Consider the following 24923-nt stretch of genomic DNA (forward strand, 5'->3'; position numbering starts at 1 on the left):
CTCCCTGTTCGACTGCTTGCTGGGCTTACCCATTCGAATGCCGTGAACGCTCTCTCTCTACAGAGCAGTCTCTCGTTTGAATTGCAGTGTGAGCCCTCCCTTTCGAACACAGCACGAGCCAACTCTCATTTTCACCTTCCCTGTTCGTATACCGTGAGCCCACCCACTTCTACGATGAGTGGTGGTCTCTCGTTTGAATTGCAGCGTAGCCCTCTCGACCAGCAATCCTACACACCTTCAAACAAATGCTTAAAGCAAAATGTTTGGGGGGGAAACAATTCAGATGCATCCGCCAAGCCAATTTATCAAATAGAATTATTACTGGCTTGCTGTCCTAAATACTTCCTGCCATAGTCATGGTACTGTTCTTTCATCTTAACGCCTTTTTGGGGGTAATCGGGACTCGAGTTGAGTCACGAGCTCCGAGCCCTCCAGTATACGGACAGCAAGCCAAATACGTTTACTGCTTCAACATAAGATTACATTAACATACGAACTACTGAAATGGAGTTAATTAACAGAGGTTCGGGAGGAGCATGTTAATTTTAATCTGACAAATCACAGCCCACAAGCAGGAGTATATAAGCCGCTGCTTACCTGCTTCCTGTGACAACTTTCCTGACATCCCACCTCCACCCCATCTCCACCTATTCTCTAGATTCATTATCTAAATAAGTAAAGTCTAGGGGGGTAATCAGGACTCGAGTCGAGTCTCGAGCTCCGAGCCCTCCAGTATATGGTCAGCAAGCCAAATACGTTTACTGCTTCAACACAAGATTACATTAACATACGAACTACTGAATAACTAATAGGATGGAAAGTGATATTTAGGACACTGTAAAACATATAAATTGATTACCATTTACAACAATTTATTCAAGAAAACACGTTTTGTTTTAAACATTCAATGAAAGAACAAAAAAAAATTATGAGAAACACCTGGAATATTTTTAATAATTAGTTTTTCATTTAAGAAGTTTGTGTTCCTATCCTTATGTTAATTCCATTGTGAAAAAAAATAACTAATAACCAATTATAATCATAATAACAAAAAATATTATTTGCATTTTAAATTTTTAATAGATTTGAATATTTTATCCAATATATTAAATCTGACATAACAACAAATACACAAATATTAATTGCATAAAAGGAATGGCTTACACAGTTTAAGATCATGTGACAAACAAGTCAAACACAAAGAGTGAGATAGTGTGCTGTACTGTAGGCCTTCCTAATGCTTTTCACTCTTGTATATGCAATCGCTTGGTGTGTCTTCGCAGTGTTTTTTCTCCATCTGTCTCTTCATCACGTTGTTTCTTCTCTCTTATCGTCTCTCATCTCATCTCGTCTCATCTCCTGTTCTGTCACCTTCTTTTTTCTTCTCTTGTCTCATCTCTCCTTTCCTCTCCTGTCCTGTCCTTCTGTTCTGTTCTCTCCTCTTCTTTACTCTTTTGGGCTTGTCTCTCTTCTCTCTCTTTTTTTGTTCTCCTGGCTTGTCTTGATTGTCATCTATCTTCTATGCATTTGTCTTCTCTTTTCTTATTTTTTGTCTTGTCTCATCTCATGTTGCATTGTCTCTTGTCTTGTTCCATCTCTTGTCTTGTGTCATCCTTTGTCTCGTCTCGTCTCGTCTGTTCTTTTCCCTTTTCTCTTTTTGTCTTGTCTCTCATCTCCTCAACTTACCTCATCTTGTCTCTTTCCTCGTCATCTCATCTCCTCTTCTCTCTTGTCTTTTCTTCTCATTTTTCTTCATCTACTTCATCTTCTCATTTAATCTGTTGTCTCGTCTCTTTGTCCTGTTTTGTTTTCTAGTCTCATATCATCTCTTATCTCATCTTGTCTCATTTCTCTCTCTCTTCTCCTGGAGTATCTTGATTATCGTACATCTTCTATGCGCTTGTTGTGTCTTTTCATGTCTTTTGTCTTGTGGTCTCTTCTCTTCTTGCCTCGTCCCATCCCTTGTCTCATCTCATTTGGTCTCCTCTCTTCAGTTCTCTTCCCTTTTTTCTTTTTTGGGCTTGTCTCTCCTCTCCTCAACTTGTCTCATCTTGTCTCTTGTCATCTCGTCTTATTTTTCTTCCCTCTCATCTTGTCTTTTCTTGTTACTGAATCTTTATAGCTTCAGTAATGTCCCCTATGATCTTACAAATTCTACCCATCAAAATTCTCAAGAACTCTACACTTAGCACTTAACCTATTCATAATCACATATGGATGTTTCTTCCATTTAAATACATAATATATTTTATGATATATTTTATGTGTTTAAAAGGATTGTGTGGTGGAAAGTACTATAAAATACAATAAAAAAATATATTTTCACACTTTTTGAAATTTTGTTTTCTTGCTAGTATTGTTTTAGCATTGTATCACTACATGTGTTGCTGTAGGTAAAAGCATCAGTTAAATGAATAAATGTTGTGTGTAGTGTGTCGCATGTGAATGTACTGCCCCCTGCTGACACTCAAAGATGTACTGAAACTTTCTATTGGGGTTAGGAAAAATAAGTAATTATGTTTTACCCAATAATACATAGTTGTGATGATGTAAATAAGCAAGGGACCATGCAAATAAATCAATTAATAATTTAACCAAACATCTTTTTATTTTACTAGGAGTTCAAAAGTATAAGTCTGAATTGTGAAAGTGCTTCTACCTTGCATTTTTTTTGTAAACTGTTTTTTTTTTTTTTTTGCCATTACAGATAATATTTTCAGCAACAGTTTATTTTAATTGTTATTTTATTAGACCAGTAGCATGCAACCATTTTCTAAATGTACAGTGCCCTCCATAAGTATTTGGACAGTGAAACACAAAATTTTGGCTCTGTTCGCCACCACAATGGATTTGAAATGATAATCAATCAAGACGTGATTAAAGTATATACTGTCAGCTTTCATTTGAAGGTACTGCACGTTTTATAAACAGACCCCCTGTTTTCAGGGGCTCAAAAGGTATTGGACAAACTAACATAATCCTAAATAAAATGATCATTCTTAGAAAATCCTTTGCAGTGAACGACTGTCTTAAGTCTGGAACCTATGGACATCACCAAATTCTGGGTTTCCGCCATAGTGATGCTTTGCCAGGCCTTTACTGCAGCTTAAATTGTTTTAAATTGCTGCTTGTTTGTGGGTCTTTCTGCTTCTATTTTTGTCTTCAGCAAGTGAAAAGCTTGTTAATTTGGGTAGAGGTCAAGTGACTGACACTTGCCATTGAAAAATATTCCACTTATTTGCCTTAAAAAGCTCTTTGGTTGCTTTCACAGTATGTTTTGGTCACTGGGAAGCGCCGTCTTCTCAGTTTTGCAGCATTTGGCTGAATCTGAGCAGATAGTATAGCCCTCAACACTTCAGAATTCATCCTGCTGCTTCTGTCAGCAGTCATACTGTATCATCAAGATATCATTAATATCATCAGGCCTGTAGGTGTTGCTGAGCTCACCATTGTGTTCCTACTTTTTAAGAATGTACCAAATTGTTGGTTTGGCCACTCCTAAGGTTTCGGCTATCTCTCTGATGGATTTGTTTTGTTATTGCTTTAGTTGCATGGGCAGCTCTTTGGACCTCACAATGAGAGTTCATAGCAACAGCTTTCAAATCCAAATTCCATATTTAAAATCAGCTCCAAATCTTTTAACTGCTTAATTTTAATGAAATAACCTGGAAACAGCCCACACCTGGCCATGAAACAGCTTCTCAGTCCATTATCCAATTACTTTTGAGCTCCTGAAAATGGGGGGTGTATGGATAAAAAAAATGCTGTAATTTCTAAACCATTCACACAACTTGGAAATAAGTACCTTTAAATTAAAGCTGACAGCCTGCACCTCAATCACATATTAATTGCTTCATTTCAAATCCATTGTGGTGGCGAACAGAGCCAAAATTATGAAAAGTGTCTCACTGTCTAACTACTTAAGGAGGGCACTGTACATGATGTAATTAAATGGATAGCTCACCCAAAAATGAAAATTCTCTCATGATTTACCCTCCTGGCATCCCAGATGTGTATGACCTTCTTTCTTCTGCAGAACACAGATGAAGATTTTTGAAGAATATTTCAGCTCTGAAAGGTCCTCACAATGCAAGTGATTGGGTGCCAAAATTTTGAAGCTCCAAAATCCACATAAAGGGAGCATAAAAGTCTCCAGTGGTTAAATGCATATCTTCAGACACAATTATGATAGGTGTGGGTGAGAAACAGGCCACTAGAGGGCGATATGCACAAATAATGTGAATCATCAAAAACAGAAGGAGAAACTGAAATTGAAGGAAAAAGGAATATTTAACTTAATATTCTTAAATATTGAACTGTTTTTCACCCACACCTCTCATATATTACTTCAGAAGATATGGATTTAACCACCAGATTAGTCTGGATTACTTTTATGCTGCCCTTATGTGGATTTTGGGCCTTTAAAGATCTGGCTGCCATTCACTTGAATTATATGGACCTACAGAGCTGAAATATTCTTCTAAAAATCTTCATTAGTGTTCAGCAGAAGAAAGAAAGTCAAACACATCTGGGATGGCATGAGGGTGAGTAAATGATGAGAGAATTTTCATTTTTGGGTGAACTCTCTCTTTAAGCTCTCATTTAGAAATTTGAGAAGAACAGATTCATCTGTTGTATTTGTTTGTGTAGTTATCAGACAGTGGTCAGTGGATCATGTATGTGTTGTTGATGTTTCAGTACAGCGGAGGGGTTTGCTGGCTCTGATGTCTCAGGCTGGGAGATTCTCAGGCGCTCGGCTACTTCCTCAAGATATTCTCTGGCTCGGCTGCACTGGGCACGCTCACTGGGCTCATCTCTGGTATTGTATCCTTCTGCATGTGTGTGGGAAACAAATGCAACACAACTTTAAGTCTTTAACAAACATCATGTAATGTTCATGTACATTTCATTTAACTGTATGAATCTAATTAACTTATGATCTACTAGACTTAAAATCATGCAATACTATTATAGAAATATTCCTAGTTAAGCTCAATCAAAAGCATTTGTGGCATAATGTTGATTATCTCAAAAAATAATTTTATACTCGTTCCTCCTTTTCTTTAAAGGTGCAGTATGTAACAATTTTCATGTAATAGTCACCCTATTTTTGCTTGTAATGCAACTTAAAAAATTAGCCCTTCCCGGACTTCCTAGGTTGCCTATTAAAGCCTGTAGACTGATTTTCATGCAAAGGGAGCGGGTCGCTTTTGGCGGGAAAATCCAAAGGATGTGACGTTTATGCGTGCTCCCGAGAGCCTTGCCTCAGACAGTAATAGCTTCTCTTCTGCTATTCAACAGCATCAACAAACTGGTAATGTTATCTAAGAGATGGAATCCAGCAAACGTCCGGCTGCCAGCACAACACCGACTCCTTGCCAAAAAAAACAACAACATTTATCTACTGAATCCTGTCTGGCTAAGCGGGAACGTGATCGTGGTCAAGCGAAAACTTGAGTGAACATCGGCAGGGCATTTGATTCCTGGAGGGACCTTCGTTCGGTTTTGGGGATCAAAACTGACCCTGAATTAGCATTCTTCTTATTGGACTAGTAAGCTTACATAACTGCAAAACATGTGAAATATAGTGCCATAAGGATTGATCTGTGTAATTTTAGCTAACTTGATCTTGCCTGCACAGTAACTCTCATAAATAATGTTAATCTGTAATTATTCAGCAAGGTAATAACACATAAAAAGAATGCTAGCCAATGTTCATGATAATGCAAAAAGCTCCATTCATTAGTGTAACGTAATTTGGTAATACAGAAAATATATACATTCTATTATTATAAAACAATAGTGCATCAATATATCAAAATGACAGTTGTGATGGAATCACATCAATACTGAACTGTGTCAACATATTTATAACGTACAGTCTATTTTATAAACAGCTACTGTCATCATCCACCAAATTTTGCTAACAGCTATTGATAAAGCTGGCTAGCTAGCTAACGCCGACATTGGCTATCGTATAAATGCAGTCAATGTATCATGCAAAGAAAAGTGATTACTTCAAACTACAGTCTCACGTAGCCAGACCTATATCCACACTTTGTTTTAGCACTGTTCCAGCACTGGAGAGTCAAATATAATATACAGTCTCAAAGTTTGTAGTAAAACAATCATAACTGTGTAATTTTAATTATGCTACCTTATCTGTCATCATGATGCCGGTGAATCACGTTCAGTCTCTTTGTACGTTACGTCATTGTTTTGGATGCTCACTAGCGTCCCTATGCACGAGCGCGAGCACGAGCAACAGTAGCTGGATGCAGTTCACTTAACGGCCACAGTTGTCATTAATAACAAGGGTTTCTGAATCTTACATACTGCACCTTTAAAAAAAAAGATGGAGGTTACAGTGAGGCAATTACAATGGAAGTGAATGGGACCAATTTTTAGAGGGTTTAAAGGCAGAAATGTAAAGCTTATAATTGTATAAATGCACATACATTAGTTATTTGGTTAAAACCTCTGTATTTTTTTTAGCTGTAAAGTTGTTTAAAACGTTTACAGATTGGTCCCATCGACATCCATTGTAAGTGTCTCTCTGTAACCCAGATTTTTAAGGGACGAGTTGAAATTATTTTTGTAGTAATCAACATTATGCCACAAATGCTGTTAAGTTTAACTTGTATTGAACCCGGAATATTCCTTTAACACTGAGAATGAAAGTTACATATGAGTATTATAAAGTGTTACAAAAAATATATATAATTCAATTGATGCATCAAACTCTCATCAAACTTATCCTGATGAGTTTCAACGTGTGACCAGTTTTACTGATAAAAAAAATGTAAATTTGTTTTTGCGTGGCATTTTATTGTAAAAAGGGGTATTTTTAAATTCTGTTTGTTTGTGTAGTAGGTATCATGGCGATTCTGTTCTCGGATATTGTCATGTCTCATTACACTCATCATAACTTATCTCCAGTCAATCAAATCCTCATGCAGCAGACGCTTCGAACTGTCGCCATCATGTGCGGTCTATACATTCACAACATTCACAAATGCCTGGTGTTAACATAACACATCTGAATATTCAGCATTACTTTTGATGCATTGTGTGTTTGCTTTCCTGGTTCTGTCCATCTTCAGTTTTCCTCATAAGTTTGAGCTGTCTTTTGTCATCTGATGTATAGTAAGTGGCATTATTGTATGATATCTAGTGCTTGTTGTGTGTCTCTGGCCACAGAGCACTACTGACCAGTCAGACTGCAGATCTGGTTTAGCCACACTTTGGACTATCGTCATAAAGTCTGGTCCATATTGCAGCTTATTCTGGTCAAGAATTGCCCACTTAGAGAGGAAGAGCAATCTGACTGACATGTAAAACGATTAATCTCAGTTTTCTTTGTTTTACATATGGTTTTGGGCAGAGTTCATTTGAAGTAGAACATATCACCATAATGGAACGTATGGAAAAACGCAACTCAACCAGTTGTCCCCAGCTCAAAATGTTGTTTTTGATATTTATTTTTTCCTAGTGAAAGAAATACACAAATGATGATGGAAGCCAAAATTTATCAATATTTACTGAGTAATTGTCTCGGTTACTGTCATAACCTCCGTTCCCTGATGGAGGGAACGAGACATTTTGTCGATGTAGTGACACTAGGAGTCACTCTTGGGAGCACTAAACACTTCAGATCTTTGAGAAAAGGCCAATGAGAATTGGCGAGTGGAATTTGCCTCCCCCAGACATATGGGTATAAAAGGAGCTGGCGCGCAACCACTCATTCAGGTTTTGTGCTGAGGAGCTGAGACAGGGTCCTGGCCATTTCAGTACAGTAGTACAGCATTGTGGCAGGGGGGACACAACGTCTCATTCCTTCCATCAGGGAACGAAGGTTATGACAGTAACCGAGACGTTCCCCTTCTGTCACTAACTCGATGTTGTGTCGATGTAGTGACACTAGGGTTCCCTATACGAAATGCCACAACTAGCTGAACCGTGTTACGTGGACTACCGGTGTAGGTGCAAGCAAGCTGCTGCGTGCGTAGTAGCAGGTGCACCGGTCTGCACGTAGCCTCCCCCAACGCCCCAAAAAACGTCGTATAGTTCCCCACATCCCTTTTTCCCATGTATCTAGTATGGGAGCAGGCCGCGCTTTCCTCTGTATGTTTTCTCTCCACAGACTATTCAGTTATTCGGCTGGAGCCATTTTAACACTCAATATATGTGCCGTCATAACGGAAGGTGTTCTTTTCCTATGATATTCTTTCAGGGGGAAAAGACCCTGTGGAGACATATCCTGTCCGGAGGGGAGGTAACATGTGGCAAGCACGTCATGTGGGCTCAGAGCCGCACATGGAAGAGGTGCGGTGGTAGGTCCTGCCTGAAAGGGGAGGAGCTCTACAAACATGGCGACTGGGACAGAGAGGGCTCTGTCGAAGGGAGACGCAGGTCTGCCAACAGGGAGACCGTACTGTGGAAAATACATCACAGGGGTTACCGGAGTAACCAGCACCTGTGGAGCACATACCTCAGTAAGGGCATATTAGCACACGTACTGGTTCCGGCTGTGAATTCCTCCGCTGAATTCGCGAGCCACAGGGCTAGGGAGGAAGGACATCCAGGGTTCATGGGTTTGTGAACTCGCAATGGAAATGAAGTGCACATCTTTGCCTCTTTGGAGGGGAAAGGTACTATACACAAGCGATACACCCAGCCAGCTGTCTGTATTCCCGAACTTACCTGTTCATACCTGACATGGAACGAAACCAGCTCAACCCGGAGATTGTAAAATCTCGTGAAGGTATTGGATGTCACCCAGCCTGCTGCCATGCAGATGTCTGCTAGAGAGGTGCCATGGGACAGTGCCCACGAGGATGCCAGACTCCTTGTGGAGTGTGCTCATATTCCCGAAGGGGCAGGCACGGCCTGGGCCTGGTATGCCATAGCGATGGCATCCACGAACCAGTGGGCAAGCCTCTGTTTGGAGACAACGTTCCCTTTCCACTGTCCGGCAAAGTACGCACCAGACACAGCAACGACAGGGCTAGGTCTGCCTCCTCCTGGGGCAGCGCTTGCAGGTTCACCACCTGATCCCTGAAGGGGGTTGTGGGAACCTTGGGCACATAGCCCAGCCGGGGTCTCAGGATTACATGAGAGTGACTCGGACCGAACTCCAGGCAGGTATTGCTGACAGATAATGCTTGCAGGTCCTCGACCCTCTTGATGGAGGTGAGCGCAATCAAGAGGGCCGTCTTCAAGGAGAGGGCTTTCAACTCGACTGACTCTAGCGGTTCAAAGGGGGCTCTGCGAAGGCCCAGGAGGACCATGGAGAGATCCCATGAGGGGAACAGGTGTGGCCTAGGAGGATTCAGCCTCCGTGTGCCCCTCAGGAACCTGATGATCAGGTCGTGCTTCCCTAAGGACTTACTGTCCACTGTATCGTGGTGTGCCACTATGGCGGCCACATACACCTTCAAGGTGGAAGGGGACAGCCGTTCCTCCAGCATCTCCTGCAGAGCCGAACCGACTCCAAATCAGCTGGACCACCTGGGGGTGGAGTCTCCACTCTCCCCTGAGCGTCACCTGCCATGACAGTGCGTCCGCTGTGGCATTGAGGTTGCCTGGGATGTGAGTGGCCCACAACGACCTCAGTCGCCGTTGACTCCATAGTAGGAGACGGTGGGCGAGTTGCGACATGCGACATGAGAGTTAGCTGCCTTGGTGATTTATATACGCTCCTGTCGCTGTGTTGGACCAACACATGCTTGCAAATCAATGGCAAAAGCCTCCTCGGGGTGAGCAATACTGCCAGCAACTCGAGGCAGTTGATATGCCAACACAGTCACGGTGCTGTCCAGGAGCCAGTGGCTGCGTGCCCATTGCACACGGTGCCCCAGCCTCGCTTGGAGGCATTTGTCGTAATGATGATGTGCCTGGGCACTTGCTGTAGGGGAACTCCTGCCCATAGAAATGCAAGGTCTGTCCAAGGGCTGAATAAGTGGTGGCAGATCGGTGTGATGGCCAAGCAATGTGTGCCGTGGCGCCATGTCCATCTCGGAACTCAAGTCTGAAGCCAGTGCAGAAGCCGTCTCATATGCATCAATCCTAGTGGCGTGACCGGTGCCGAGGATGCCATATGCCCCAGGAGCCTCTGAAAGTGTTTCAGTGGAACCGCTGTTCTCTGTTTGAACGACTTCAGGCAGTTCAGCACCGACTGAGTCTAACTCCATGCTGAGAAAAGAGTTGCTCTGAACCGGGGAGAGCTTTCTCTTTTCCCAGTTGACTCGAAGCCCTAGCCGGCTGAGGTGCCTGAGCACGAGGTCCCTGTGTGCGCACAGCAACTTTAGTGAGTGATCTAGAATCAGCCAATTGTCAAGGTAGTTGAGTATAGAGAACAGCTCCTGCATCACATCGGGATCAGGACTACCCACGTGCAGTTCCTTTAGTGCCTTGGCCTGGTATACTTGCAGGAGGGCCATGGCATGCAGGGCAGAGGCAGCCTGACCAGCGGCGCTGTAGGCTTTGGTCGTCAGAGACGACGTCGTCATACAGGCCTTGGAAGGGTGTGCCGTGCGATCCCGCCATGTAGCTGTGCTTTGTGGGCACAGGTGCACTGCAACCACCTTATCCACTTGAGGGACCTCCGTATACCCCTGGGCCACCCCGCCATCAATGGTAGTGAGAGCGGATGAGCTGAGAGGTCGATTTCGGGCAGAAAAAGTTGCCCTCCACGACCTCGTGCTGGGTAATGGGAGGTCCGTGGGGATTTACCCGGTGAAGCCACACCCATTGAAGCCCCCAAATCTAGAGTGGCTTTCCCCCGGAAGAAGGAAAACCGCAACGTTGCCATGGTCATATTTTCGCAATAAGAACATGAACCATCCACGAACGCTGCCTCGGTGTGATTACGACCCAGACACTTGAGGCAGCGCCCGTGGCTGTCGGAAGCAGAGAAAAAGCGACCACATCCAGGAATCACACAAAGACGGAAAGGCACCTTGAAAGAGACGTTCACGTCAATGTGTTTGCTCTAATAGAGAAAATATACGCTTTGCAGGAATATAAACTATCTTAGCGCTGTCGAAGTGCCCAGGGGCGTAATCTGCACAGATCTATGCAGAAGGAGAGAAAAGCTGCTGGAATGCGACGTATATCCAACAGCAAACGCTTCTTGGGAGGTGAATGGACCGGTAGTGGAAGACAGCTTGCTGACACACAACCGCTTGGCTCCGAAGAAAAAATCTGAATGAGTGATTGCGAGCCAGCTCCTTTTATACCCGTATGTCTGGGGGAGTGGCATGCAAATTCCACTCGCCAATTCTCATTGGCCTTTCTCAAAGATCTGAGGTGTTTGGGGCTCCGAAGGGTGACCCTAGTGTCACTACATCGACACAACGTCAAGTGAGTGACAGAAGGGGAAATATTATTTTGCAGAGGGGGGTCAAAATTAACAATTTTCATCTATTAGGTGACAGCAACATGGTTTATTTTTTTTCCCCACAGATAAACAGAAGATAGGTCTGTTACTAAAAATCTTCAGAAGATTTTAGTCTCCTTTTTTGCCAATGGTGCGAGTCCAAAAAAAAACAAAAACAACAATTGTGTTGTTTTTCAAAAGATGGTTTGCCTATAACTGCAGAAGTATTAAAGATATCGTAATATCATTGTAGATTCTTGTTTAGAACAAACTTTCCTTTTTGTATCTTTTTTAAGGTTCAGTAGTTTTATGATTCAATCCCAGAGATATCAGTGGCTCTTCATTATCTTTTCTGCCCCCAAAAAAGCATTAACAAAATAAAATATTTCAGCTGGGGAAGTTTCTGAAATTTGGTTTGATTTTTTCATCAAAATAACTCTAATTTAAATTACGCACTGTCTTCGTGAAATACAGAAAGGAAACTGAAGTTTTTTTTTTTTTCGAAAATGTGTGTCAATATATTATTTCTAGCTGGTAATAAATGTTACTACTTTGTCAACGAACAATAAAATGTCAATATACATTATATAATTATACCAGTCTTTTTCAAGAATTAATTATATAGAGACTCATCTTACCTCATTTTATCAGAGTTTGAATGCACACACAGCTTCTGACAAAGTGTATTCTCGTCTGAGGTTCTGGTTCTTCTTGGTCACGCTGTGAATATCTTTCCTCTCTCTTTCCTGCTCACCCCATATCTAATCAAAATTAGTGGTAAGAAGACATCACTGACAATGTTCATGAGTCAAATTTAATATGCTATACATGTGAACATTTAGCACGGGATAAAGGGTTTAAAGTGAGTTATTATTTTTTAGTCAAGTTTAGTATTGCCACATCATGATCATTTATGGCCACCCCATAAAATAAAAAGCATAATAAACAAATCATCCCCAAATTATTATTATACATCGTTGCAAAGATGAGGATCTCATCTTTCCAATGAAACCTAGAATGAGCTTCTAGTCCACTCAGAGGCTGAGATATTCTATAGACTGAATGTCCATTAGAGCGCCATCTGCTTTTCAGATTTGTATATTGTGATAGAAGATGATAGAGAAAAAAATCCTAGTGCTTGATGCCATCTACAGTAGTGGAATGAACTAACACTTTTAGCAGGGACATAAAGCAAACAAATCCTGAGTCACAAGATTTCAAAGACAGGATAATATACAGTATATATACAATATTTAATTTCATCATAAGATTGTAAACATATACTATAATATACAGTGCATCTGGAAAGTATTCACAGCGCTTCACTTTTTCCACATTTTGTTATGTTACAGCCTTATTCCAAAATGGATTAAATTCATTATTTTCCTCAAAATTCTACAAACAATACCCCATAATGACAATGTGAAAGGAGTTTGTTTGAAATCTTTGCAAATTTATGAAAAATAAAAAAAACGAAAAAAATCACTTGTACATAAGTATTCACGTCCTTTGCTCAATACTTTGTTGAAGCATCTTTGGCACCAATTACAGCCTCAAGTCTTTTTGAGTATGATGCTACAAGCTTGGCACACCTATTTTTGGGTAGTTTCTCCCATTCTTCTTTGCAGGACCTCTCAAGCTCCATCAGGTTGGATGGGGAGCATCGGTGCACAGCCATTTTCAGATCTCTCCAGAGACGTTTAATCGGGTTCAGATCTGGGCTCAGGCTGGGCCACTCAAGGACATTCACAGAGTTGTCCCGGAGCCACTCCTTTGTTATCTTGGCTGTGTGCTTAGGGTCATTGTCCTGTTGGAAGATGAACCTTCGCCCCAGTCTGAGGTCCAGAGCGCTCTGGAGCAGGTTTTCATCAAGGATGTCTCTGTACATTGCTGCATTCATCTTTCCCTTGATCCTGACTAATCTCCCAGTTCCTGCCACTGAAAAACATCCCCACCACATGATGCTGACACCACCATGCTTCACTGTAGGGATGGTATTGGCCAGGTGATGAGCGGTGCCTGGTTTCTTCCAGACATGACGCTTGCCATTCAGGCCAAAGAGTTCAATCTTTGTTTCTCATGGTCTGAGAGTCCTTCAGGTGCCTTTTGGCAAACTCCAGGCGGGCTGTCATGTGCCTTTTACTGAGGAATGGCTTCCGTCTGGCCACTCTACCATACAGGCCTGATTGGTGGAGTGCTGCAGAGATGGTTGTTCTTCTGGAAGGTTCTCCTCTCTCCACAGAGAAATGCTGGAGCTCTGTCAGAGTGACCATTGGGTTCTTGGTCACCTCCCTGACTAAGGCCCTTCTCCCCCGATCGCTCAGTTTGGCCAGGCGGCCAGCACTAGGAAGAGTCCTGGTGGTTCAAAACTTCTTCCATTTACAGATGATGGAGGCCACTGTGCTCATTGGGACCTTCAATGCTGCAGAAATTGTTCTGTACCCTTCCCCAGATCTGTGCCTCGATACAATCTTGTCTCGGAGGTCTACAGACAATTCCTTGGACTTCATGGCTTGGTTTGTGCTCTGACATGCACTGTTAACTGTGGGACCTTATATAGACAGGTGTGTGCCTTTCCAAATCATGTCCAATCAACTGAATTTACCACAGGTGGACACCAATCAAGTTGTAGAAACATCTCAAGGATGAACAGTGGAAACAGGATGCACCTGAGCTCAATTTTGAGTGTTTTGGCAAAGGCTGTGAATACTTATGTACATGTGATTTTTTTCATTTTTTATTTTTAATAAATTTGCAAAGATTTCAAACAAACTCCTTTCACGTTGTCATTATGGGGTATTGTTTCTAGAATTTTGAGGAAAATAATGAATTTAATCCATTTTGGAGTAAGGCTGTAGCATAACAAAATGTGGAAAAAGTGAAGCGCTGTGAATACTTTCCGGATGCACTGTACTAAATATTATTTATGAATAATTTGAATCTTTTTTATTTTAGTTTTTATTTGAGGGATTGTCTGTAAAATGAGACTAATATTAAGCAATTAGTCCACAGTATGTATGTAAGGTAAGATTTTAAATTTGGGTGTCAGCCAGAACTAGTAGTTCTTTTGTGATTAAATTGTATTTGTGTTCATTAACCTGGGCATTATTTGTATCTCAAATGCTATCTGACATTCAGTCAATGTTTCAGACATGTGGTCTTGTCTATATTCGATATTCTTGTCTTAACATGTCTCTTGACGCTGGTGTGTTCAGGTTTACGTGGTGCAATCTTCATCTGGGTCTGGAGTCCATCGAGAAGCGGCAGCTTATCGGCACCACCACCATAGTCATTGTACTGTTCACCATTCTGCTGCTGGGGGGGCGGAACCGTGCCTCTCATCCGCTTCAGTAGTTCGTATGTTAATGTAATCTTGTGTTGAAGCAGTAAATGTATTTGGCTTGCTGTCCGTATACTGGAGGGCTCGGAGCTCGAGACTCGACTTGAGTCCTGATTACCCCCAAAAAGGCGTTAGGATGAAAGAACAGTACAATGACTATGGCAGGAAGTATTTAGGACAGCAAGACAGCAACAATTCTATTAGGTAAATTGGCTTGGCGGATGCTTCTGAATTGTTTTTCCCCCAAAAAAATTTGTACAGAGGGAGTGCTTTAAGCATTTGTTTGAAGGTGCATTCTTCTACGATTGCTGGTCGAGAGGGCTACGCTGCGATTCGAACGAGAGACCACCACTCATTGTAGAAGTGGGTGGGCTCATGGTATGCGAACAGTGAAGGTGAAAATGAGAGTTGGCTCATGCTGTGTTCGAAAGGGAGGGCTCACACTGCGATTAGAATGGAAGACTGCTCTATAGAGAGAGAGAGTGCTCACGGCATTCGAACGAGTAAGCCCAGCAAGCAGTCGACTGGGGAGAATGAGAACGAGAGTTGGTTTGCGCTGCGTTCGAAAGGGAGGGCTCACACTGCGATTCAAATGGGAGACTGCTCCATAGAGAGAGAGTGCTCGCGGCATTCGAACGGGTAAGCCCAGCATGCAGTCGACTGGGGAGAATGAGAACGAGAGTTGGTTTGCGCTGCGTTCGAAAGGGAGGGCTCACACTGCGATTCAAACGGGAGACTGCTCCATAGAGAGAGAGTGCTCGCGGCATTCGAACGGGTAAGCCCAGCAAGCAATCGAACTGGGAGAAGGCTCACGCTGTGTTCAAAAGAAGGGCTCACACTGCGATTCGAACGGGAGACTGCTACATAGAGAAAGCGCGCTCACGGCATTCGAATGGGTAAACCCAGCAAGCAGTCGAACGGGAAGAATGAGAACAAGAGGAAAGGGGCTTGTTTGCGGGGGTAGCCTCACTCAATAGACTACCCATAGATAAGGAAATATGGTGCTTTGAGAAGAGGAGGTGGTGACCGCTATCTCCTGTAATGCTAGCTGCAGCTGCTGAGAAGCAAAGGAAAAAAAAAGGCTTCGGGGAAATATGATATAAAAGCTGCTGCAGCAGTAGAGTAAAGTTGGCCTTGTGTGGGAGCAGAGTTTAAAGCACTGCGGCAGCAGTGGATTGAGTATTTGGGGGCATAGTGAAGGAGCTCCTGTGGTAGCGCTGCTGTGTTTCCATTGCTGTAGATGCACTTCTATGAAGTGCAGGAGCAGCCAGTTTGCGGCAGCAACTTCGCGCTGTAAACTGCTTCGTCAAATGGAGCATAGAAAGACAGACAGGGTAAAAAATAAAAAATAAAATAAAAAAAATAATATATATATAAACACTTAACATGGTAGACTTCAATACTGCTAAAAAACAAAGAGGTGCTGTGGCAGCTTCTGTTGAATAACAAGACTCTTTGGATGGAAGAGCTGTTCTGGTGGAGCCGAATGCTTTGCAGGGAAGTTGCATCCGATGATCCATCTGCCTGGGTATGTTCATGGGGAAATGGGCGGGAAGACTCTCATGTCATGAGACATGTCACAGGAAGCAGGTAAGCAGCCGCTTATATACTCCTGCTCGTGGGCTGTGATTTGTCAGATTAAAATAAACATGCTCCTCCCAAACCTCTGTTAATTAACTCCATATCATGGACATTGAGGAGAGCCAGTCACGATTCAAGAACAAGAAAGATGTCAACCTAAGCAAAACTGAGAATATGGTGAGACAATTTTCATCTGCATCATTCTTCCTGTTTTCATTTCATTACAGAATTGTACCTCTTGTACTTCTCTCCACTTGTGAATGGATCACCTGAGATGTTCAAACCATGTGTAAACGGGGTCTTAGTGTCTTCTCAGGGTTCGCAATATGATTCTCTCTCTCTCTCAAAGGGTAACACCATTGAGTCAGAGTATTTGTCTGAGCAGACAGAGGAAGAGTATGAAGCTCAGGCAGGATCTGAAGGGCTTCCTGTGGCTGGACACCAAATATCTGAACCCTTTCTTCACTCGCACAGGAGGTAAGACGGATGTTCATCATGTTTTTATAATGTCATTCATAGATTCTTAATCTGAGAGTATTTTATTGATACATTATTAGTGGTGTTCATTAAGACAAGCATCACTGTTGCTCACACTTAAACTCAGGCATTTGAACAATCCCATATCTAACCATTATCTAGAGACCTGTGCCCTCAGTTAAAACACTGATCTGTTTGTTTAAGTATACCGACACAGTAACATTAGCATGAATTATCTGTTTGAACTACCAATGACAGACAAGAGGGGGTGTTCAGGCAACCTTTGAGGGCTTTTCACACAGAGTTATCATCTTTTTAAAACCCACTTTTAACCCAGGGTAAAGCAAGGTTTCACAGTTGTAATTTTGAAAGGGGGTTATCACCGTGTTGCCTGTGTTTTCATACTCGTAATATGTTTCAGATGACGAAAGATAAACAGAGCGAATTTCTATTGATAAGCAGTTGATAACACAGGTTGCCTGACTGTCGCAAGCTTTATTCATCCAATCATTGTTATCAACCTCATAAATATGCAAATAAGAATGTTAGCCCAGGATTTATGAGTGTGGTGTGAAACCTTGAAAACTAAATACCTAGGATTATTTCTTAACCTAAAGTATGAACAGTGTGAAACATGAAACGAGATAACCCAAGGTTCAGTTTACCCAGGGTTGAGAATGACCCTGGGTTAACAATTAAAAGTGTGAGAATCCCACTGTAGAACTGGATGGCTTATGATGTCATAACACGATAAATGGACTCAAGATGGCGCGAGTATGGCTGCTGCGTTGCGAGCCCCGACACAACATTGTCATTTTTTTGTTTGTTTTGTTTACAATTCTTATATTTTTTGTCTTGGCTGTTGTCTGCCTTATTGTCTACAACAGACAAACACTTTTGGACATTGGTTCTGCAATTAAATACCGTAAACCAGACTTCAAATTCCTCGATGCCGACCTGCTGTTTACAAACACGACAGCGGAGCCCTTTGTCTGAGCAGCCCGGCCGCGGAAACGCAGAAGGAAAAGGGGAAACAGAGCCGGCGTTCTCATCAGAGTAAGACGTCGTGCAAATCGACCCCCGCTACCCAGTATTCTACTGGCAAATGTTCAGTCTCTGGACAACAAGCTCTGCGAGCTGAGAGCGCGGATCTCTTTCCAACGAGAGACGAGGGACTGCTGCATTATCTGCCTTACAGAAACTTGGATGTCTGCGTAGATTCCAGACTCAGCTATTGAACCCGCGGGGTTCCGTGCACCAAACGGACAGAGCGAAAGACCTCTCAGGTAAAAGCAGAGGTGGTGGTGTATGTTTTATGATCAACAAATCCTGGTGTGATCAGAGGAATGTATATTCTATTGTAGGGCTTTACTGGTTGTTTAGATCAGTGTTACTATCAGAAATAATTAATAATTATTTCTTTAGTTATTAATTAATATGTAAATTAATTAAATCTAACTCATTAAAACCTCTTTATGGGGCTCCAGTAAATGTAGTGTGCTACGTTTAGGAGCAAGTTTGGTTATTAGCAATAATTAATAATTATCAAAGATAATTATTAATTATTAAAATCAATAGAACATTAATGAGAATCAATGTTAGATTTTTAAAATCCTTTAAATCAACAATTATCAAAGATAATCGTTAATTGTTAACATCGATGAGACATTAATTAAAATTAAAACTAGCTTATTGATCATTCAAATTCAATCATCAAAGATAATTATCAATTATCAAAAATCAATAGAATATTAATAAGGATTAACATTGACGGGGCACCACCCTGGAATCAGGGACTAATAACCAAATAGTAAAACAGTCTCAATATTAGATTGTTTTCTTAGGAAAATCGACATCCGAAGAATATCGATTTTCGGGGAAAAAAACAATGAATGAAGGTTTGAATCCGAGCACTGACATCCCATCAGCATGACACAGGTGTATGCAAAACAAACCAAAACACTTCTCTTTGTAATATAAACAAAGTTTATTTATGCAGTAATATCAATTAATAATTAATACAATGCAGTCAATAAACTTCCGACTTACAACTACAAACTAAACAGTGATATGACTAGATATGGAAATAAAATAATCCTATAACACATCAGGTGTGTGTGTGACAGTGTGTGTGTGTAAGGAGGGACGCACACAAAATGGTGGACGTGACTCTTGTGGAGAGTATGTCACGCGAGACTTCCGGCCAGGGAATATGACCGCGAATGGGGGCGGAGATGGCGTCTACCAGTTACCGCATGTATCCGCTTGTACGATAGCTTAGGGACAAAGCTGGGCTTTAGCATTTAAGCTATCTACGAGCCAAAAATGTGTACCAGAATGTTTGTGAGGGGTCGCGTGCCTGCGTGTGTGTGTGTGTGTGGTTATTACGAGAGAGAGAGAGAAGTGACAGCCCTAAAGCCGATTTCGCGATCGTGGGAGAGAAAACAGCTGTTTAGTTCATCGCTCAGAGATGCGGTGTACGGCTCATAAACAGTCCCGCGTTATTTGACTCTTTAATGGATGAACTCAGTTTCTGTCTCACCCGCGATGGTGAAATTGCACAACAATCCAATTTGGTTGGACCACAATACAGCAAAACAAATTCGTGATAATTAATACCCTGAGTATTAATAATGAGCAGACTCGGTGGTCCGTAAACTGTACAAGCAAAAACCTTGAAACACAAGAATAACACACTATAATATTCTATCTCTGCCCAGACGTAAACCTCTTACTTGAATTGCATGAGGACACAGGTAGAATGTGTTTTCCTCCGTCCTTTAACTCTGAGCCAGTTCCTTGAGGCTCGGGTGATGACGGGAGGCAGTTTCCTCGCTCTGTCGGCGGGCGGTACGGCTGTTGATTCTCGGCGGGCTGGCGGAGAACTCAGAAATGTCGACTTGATTGAAGATGGAAGAGAAATCTTTAATCTCTTCACTTCTGTAGGCAAACGGATGAAGATGCGAATGCTCGGCGGTCTCCTTCGGATCCGTTAGAGTGTTTGGTTGAACACAGAGTAATCTCAACTCGTCCAGCGAGATGGAGATTGTATGGCTACAGTTTCAAGTCGGACGTTACTTCCTTGTGCCACGAGGTTGCACATGAGAGCAGCGTTGAACTGCGTCCACACACTGCAAGCAAAGTTGCTGGAAGCAAATCCCGAAAGCATTTCAGAGGTATTTCAGCTCCTGATGATGTCATGTTTGAGGGACGTTCTGTTGTGTGCCTCATCCAATAGGAGTTGAGAGTTCGATCCTTTAGTGAGCAAGGCTTCATGGGATTTGTAGTCTTTATTTACGACTTGGAATGTGGGGGCTTGAGTTAGGTTTTTACGACTGTGTTAGGCCTGCCTTTGTCTTCTATCTGAATACATGAGGCCCAAGACTATCAAGTCTTTCTGCTCACCTGATCCGGAATTTCTCATGCTTCTGTGTCGACCATTCTGGCTACCGAGGGAATTTGCTGCAGTCATAATCACTGCTGCGTACCTCCCGTCACAAGCCGACACAGACCGGGCACTCAAGGAACTGTATGGGATTATAAGCAAGCAGCAAACCGAGCACCCTGAGGCCACATTCATTGTGACCGGGGACTTTAACAAAGCCAATCTCAAATGAGTCACACCAAAATACCACCAACACATTAGTTTTAACACACGAGGGTCCAGGTTTTGGACCATTGCTACTCTCCCTTCCAGGATGGCTACAAACCCCTCCCCCCACCCACCATTCGGCAAATCGGACCATTCTTCCATTCTGCTTCTGCCCGCTTACAGGCAGAAACTGAAACAGGAAGCATCCACCCTCAGAACGATCCAGTGCTGGTCGGACCAATCAGACTCTACGATACAAGACTGTTTTGATCACGCGGACTGGGAGATGTTCCGGTCTGCCTATGATGACGACATCGAGCTTTACGCTGATAGCGTAACGTGTTTCATTAGAAAGTGCGTAGAGGACGTTGTTCCGACCAAAACAATACAGATCTACTCGAACCAGAAACCTTGGATTAATAGCGATGTTCGCGGGGCACTTGATCTCCACTTTTAATTCCAGAAATGCGGAGGAGCATAAACAAGCCAGTTATGCCCTCCGAAAATCAGAACAGCAAAACATCAATACAGGAACAAGATTGAAGGACAGTTCAACACCACCAACTCTCGAAGCATGTGGCAGGGAATTAACATCATCACGGACTTTAAAGGGAATAAAAACTCCCTTTATAATTTTTATGCTCGTTTCGAGGGAAATAACACCGCCCTCATGGAGAGAGCTCTCATGACCGAAGCTACAGAGGTTAGTTCACTCTCCGTCTCTGTAGCGGATATAACCCTATCCTTCCGACGGGTGAATATCCGCAAAGCCGTGGGTCCAGACGGCATTCCGGGCCGTGTCATCAGAGCGTGAGCGAACCAACTGGCTGGTGTTTTTACTGACATTTTCAACCTTTCCCTCTCTTTGTCTGTAGTCCCCACATGCTTTAAAACATCCACCATTGTGCCTGTTCCAAAGCAATCCAAAATCACTTGCTTAAATGACTGGCATCCTGTTGCTCTGACCCCCATCATCAGCAAATGCTTTGAGAGACTAATCAGAGATTACATCTGCTCTGTGCTGCCTCCATCACTGGACCCATTGCAGTTTGCTTACCGCAACAACCGCTCCACTGATGATGCCATTGCATCTACAATACACACTGCTCTCTCCTACCTGGAAAAAAAGAACACTTATGTGAGAATGTTGTTTGTAGACTACAGTTCAGCATTCAACACCATAGTACCCTCCAAGCTTTATGTGAAACTCCAGGCTCTGGGCTTAAACAGCTCACTGTGCAGCTGGATCCTGGACTTCCTGTCAAGCAGACGCCAGGTGGTTAGAATGGGCAGCAACATCTCCTCATCACTGACCCTCAACACTGGAGCCCTGCAGGGCTGTGTTCTCAGCCCACTCCTGTATTCCCTGTACACACATGACTGTGTGGCAACACATAGCTCCAATGCCATCATTAAGTTTGCTGATGATACGACGGTGGTAGGTCTGATCACTGACAATGATGAAACAGCCTACAGAGAGGAGGTGCACACTCTGACACACTGGTGTCAGGAGCACAACCTCTCCCTCAACGTCAGTAAGACAAAGGAGCTTGTGGTGGACTTCAGGAGAAGAAAAAGAGAACACAGCCCCATCACCATCAATGGAGCACCAGTGGAGAGAGTCAGCAGCTTCAAGTTCCCGGGTGTCCACATCACTGAGGAATTCACATGGTCGGTCCACACTGAGGCCATTGTGAAGAAGGCTCATCAGCGCCTCTTCTTCCTGAGACGGCTGAGGAAGTTTGGAATGAACCGCCACATCCTCACACAGTTCTACACCAGCACTGCAGAGAGCATCCTGACTGGCTGCATCTCCGCCTGGTACAGCAATAGCACCGCCCACAACCGCAAAGCCCTGCAAAAAGTGGTGCGAACTGCCAGACACATCATCGGAGGTGAGCTTCCCTCCCTCCAGGACATATATACCAGGCGGTGTGTGAAAAAAGCTCGGAGGATCATCAGAGACTCCAGCCACCCGAGCCATGGGCTGTTCTCACTGCTACCATCAGGCAGGCGGTATCGCAGCATCAGGACCCGCACCAGCCGACTACATGATAGCTTCTTCCCCCAAGCAATCAGCCTTTTTAACTCTTGATCTCTCACGATCAAAATACATCAGCACTGCACTTTATTACTCTTATTATCTCACACCGGACTGTCATAAATTAAATTCTCTCTTAACAACACGCTGGCAACTTACTATCAACCGACAGCCTGAATGTCAATACAGTACAATACAACATACTGTATATTTTATATATACTATATATACTATATTTTTATTGTATAATGTGTATTCTATATTGTGTGTATTGTATACTGTACATTGTATGTTATTATTTGTATATTGTGTTGTGTGTAATTATGTGTATATTAGATTTTAAATTATGTTGTGTAAATCTGATGTTTATTGTAAACTGGTATATGTCTCATCACTGTCACGACTACTATGTTGCTCGGAACTGCACCCAAGAATTTCACACACTATTGCACTTGTGTATATGGTTGTGTGACAATAAAAGTGATTTGATTTTGAACTGTACTTAGTAGATATTCCTGTACATCCCTACAACGCATACCAGTCCCTCCAGGATTTTGCAGTCTCAAAAAAATTCAAACCAATCTCTGCATTATTTGCAGTAGCTTCCAATTTTTTATAATTTCCACACATTTTCCACAAAAAAATGTTAATCTGAGGGAATCCCATCACTTTCCTTCATGTTTGACAGCAGCAAAACAAATGCTTAAAAAGCTTGAAGCAGTCGCAACATACCCAAATGCACAGCTGCCGTTATATCATCTGCATAGTAACAGTTAGTGTCTCTGCCTTGTCTCCTCCACGTTGTCAGTTCACTATCAAAATCCTTGTCTAAACTTTCGTGGGACCGCAGACAGCACACATGCCACACATCACAGCTAGCATTTAATCTTCACCCTTAGTGCTGCGAATGAAAAGCAAAAACCAACGTTTATACAAAGAATCCCTAACATTCACTTAAAATCCCCATTATCTGTGTAGTAAAATGTGATAAGAAGTTGATATGCTTAATACAGTAGGCTACGAATCTGAAAATGCTGAACACTTGCTGAAAATAAATGTTCATAAATGTTTTTTATTGATATAAAAAGGTCACATATAGGCCTACATACAGAATGCAACATACAGTATATTTCAAAATATGACAAACATTTTCATATATGTAACATATTTTCTTAAACACTCGTGGAATTTAAATTTGTACATAAATGCTCAAATATATGAACTCTAATTATATTTGTTTGTATATGGCCATATATCAGATTTCAATATCAGACAATGTAATAACTGCAACAAGCATAATTATTGAATCCTCATTTGTGTTTTTAGTTTACAGATTTATTAGTTTAAAGTGGGGATGGGCATTTTGGTCATTTTGTCTACTCGAGTACTCTGACTAATTATTCGAATACTTGTCGAGTACTCGAGGGGCGATAACATGTTCATAACTGTATATATAATAACATGTCTGACAAACATCTATGGCTGCTGCATTGTGCCTTGTTGTTCCAGTGTATCGTCTATTCATTATTATAGGCTGTTATAAAATATGTTACAAAATGTACAAAAGATTCAAAATATAATGCATCATATTTTATCATTATGTGAAGATTCGCTGTCCAACTCTGAAAGAATGTGCCCAATGCACGTCTGTCTGTTCTTCCTTCAGGTTACCATAATAATCTTAGTAAGCACGCACCAGTTTTTTAGTGACTGTCTAAACCGTCTATTTTCAAATAACAGGAGACACCATAACCATTGCATTTTCAATATACTTGTTAAATTGTAGTTCAGTTTGAAGATGGTGCATTGTGTTCCATTTAGCTGTGCTCTGTCTAGCTCTGTCTAGCTGTTTGAAACACTCGCCTGCTGTATATGCGTTGCTTAAGCGCGTTGAGTCCACTGCCACACGTGCCTGGTGTGTGTGTCCCCAAATGTTTGCTCTTGTGAGGAAAGCCGCGATGCTCTGTATTGTTGTTGCTGTTGTTGCTTCATGAAGTGTTCCATTCAACTCGGAGAGTCTGAATTTCCACCTTTCAACTGGGGAAAGTGCAATGGAATGACACTTTATATTGGACATCTAACATGGAAACTCGTGCAGAAATCTTCAACTCCCATTTCGTCGAGATGCAGGTGTGTGTTACTTCACGCAGGGCAGGGAGGTTTACAATCAGTGTCAAACATTTACTTTTATTAAATAATATCCATTAATGAGTCAAAATTCTTACATGAAATGATAATAAAACGTGTTTAGCATTGTTTAGCAGTGTTCAAAACACGGTTAATTACACTCTCTTTTGATTATCGTAAAGATAGCATTGCAGTGTTGTATCAGTTTGGTTGCTATGAGACGTTTCTGACAATCAGTGTACCCCTCAAAACCACAACATTATCAATCTCAAATTTAAAAATAAGCTCCCTCTTTGTTTGTGTGTTTAGTTGTCAGGTAATTGTCACTGGATTTCGAATTAAGTGAAAAGTCACATCATGCGTGATCACTATCGATCATCGTTTT

At 42.1% G+C, this 24923-nt stretch overlaps 1 pseudogene; it reads left to right on the forward strand.

Moving 5' to 3' along the window:
* The window catches only part of LOC127419359 (sodium/hydrogen exchanger 8-like), a 51391-nt pseudogene that overhangs the window by 21855 nt on the left and 4613 nt on the right, over positions 1 to 24923 (forward strand).

This window comes from Myxocyprinus asiaticus, chromosome 28 (assembly GCF_019703515.2).
Source record: "Myxocyprinus asiaticus isolate MX2 ecotype Aquarium Trade chromosome 28, UBuf_Myxa_2, whole genome shotgun sequence".
Lineage (NCBI taxonomy): Eukaryota > Metazoa > Chordata > Actinopteri > Cypriniformes > Catostomidae > Myxocyprinus > Myxocyprinus asiaticus.